This window comes from Lipotes vexillifer, unplaced genomic scaffold (genome assembly GCF_000442215.2).
Source record: "Lipotes vexillifer unplaced genomic scaffold, Lipotes_vexillifer_v1.1 scaffold1101, whole genome shotgun sequence".
NCBI classification, from domain to species: Eukaryota; Metazoa; Chordata; class Mammalia; order Artiodactyla; family Lipotidae; genus Lipotes; species Lipotes vexillifer.
This window is the reverse complement of record NW_006789879.1, coordinates 74,478-76,260: the sequence shown is the minus strand read 5'-3', so window position 1 is coordinate 76,260 and position 1,783 is coordinate 74,478.

Sequence of the window (1,783 nt, the reverse complement as noted above, 5' to 3'; positions counted from 1 at the left end):
ATTCCTGCTTGTGGAGGATCATGAGCTGTTTTGATTTTAAACCATTTTGAAAAACGTTGCAGGCCTGACTAAGTGTATAGTGTGATAACAATTTTTTCTCATCACCCATGTCTGGGTTTCTCTCTTTCCCATATACCACTGGAGAAGGCTGTCCGTACCTCACTAGCTCTGCATTTTACTGGACACTGAGGCATCAAGACTGCTCTGGCAGTTACCAGAAGCCAACCTACTTTGCCCACAGCACTGAGATAAAGTGTCTTTTTATGCAATTTCCCTTCTAGAATGTTTGGAGATGTTGAAAGGATAAGAGTTCACAGCCAGGGAAATATTAGTTAGTGGTGTGCTTGACTCTACACCTTTTTCTCAGGAATTCTACCTAAGTTATCCACCTCTCCCACCACCAGAAGACTTTCCATTTCCTACTTTTCTCTTGAATTTTGGAGGGAAAGATACTCTGTGGACAAAGGCACAGCCTTATAATCTCAGGGAAAAATTTTAACCACTGTATGTGACGGTACCAAACATTGATTAAGGGGCATAAAAATTCGGGATGCAAAGCCAGAAGCAGGGTATTTATTAAAATGGGATACTCCAGACTCTGTAATTTCTCTCTGGAAAGGGAAGTGCATCGAATACCAAATAAATACAGAGTGACTTATACTTGTCCTGTCTGCAGTCTCCTTCCTGCCTTGTTCCTTCTGTGAGAATAAGTCTGTTAGGTCTCTGGTTTGCAAGTCACATCCAACCTAACTCATGGACTTGAAGGAATTTTAGGCTCACTTACATGCAAGGCCAGATGTGGAGTGGTCTCAAATAGGGGTTGATACGGGTGCTCAAACTGGCATTAGGAATCAGCTCTGTTCTTCTTTAAGGTTTCTTTGATTTGGGGCTGTGTTTGGTGGCAGGATTGCTGCTAATAGCAAATGGTAGGCCTGCATCTTCTCAGGTTCCTGCTGAGTCAAACAAAGACAGCACTTCTTACCTCCTGCTGAGTCAAAAAAAGACAGCATTTCTTTCCAGTAGATCCTGAACCATCCCATGATTTCCTCTAAACCATGTGTCAATCCCTGCCCCAGTCACCATGGTCATATGGATAGAATTATGCAAATTAGCAATTCATAACTGTGTCATTAAAATATCACTATTAGTAATGTAGCTGGAATTTAATTTTTGGTAAGGTAAATCTAAATGTCTCATGTAATAGAGGTCAAGTTGACATTTTATGTATAAAGTAATTGAAAGACAAACACTAGGATTATAGTCTTTGAGTAGAGAATCTGCATGAAATGGTGTCAGGCAAACTGTATCTTTTACAGTGTTTGATAATCTGGTAAGAACACTGAGTATACTAAGAATACTGAATTTCTAGGTAAGGCAGTTTAAGAAAAGTCACTAAGCTTGCTATAATTAGTAGGGTTAAGACTCTTTGGCATTCATGCTTGCTTATTCAGAGAAGATAGTCCTATACAGCATTGATATAGGTTAAGTGGGAAACTGAGAACCCCTGAGCCAATATTAAATGCAAGGGGCCCAAAATATGGAGAACTGGTGCTCTGGAAGCTACACTGGATTCTTCAAGGTCTGTGTCTGTGCAGGGGCTGAAAGTATCATTTGGAACTTGAAAGTTATAAGTGTATTGTCATTCCTCTAGCTCTTTGTTTCACTTATTTTCTCATGTCTGTCTCTCTGAATTGACAATAAGATCTTTTTGGATAGAAACCCTTCTTTCACTTTGATTTCTGGCCCTCAAATGATAACTAAATGAATGAATTTAATGATTTGG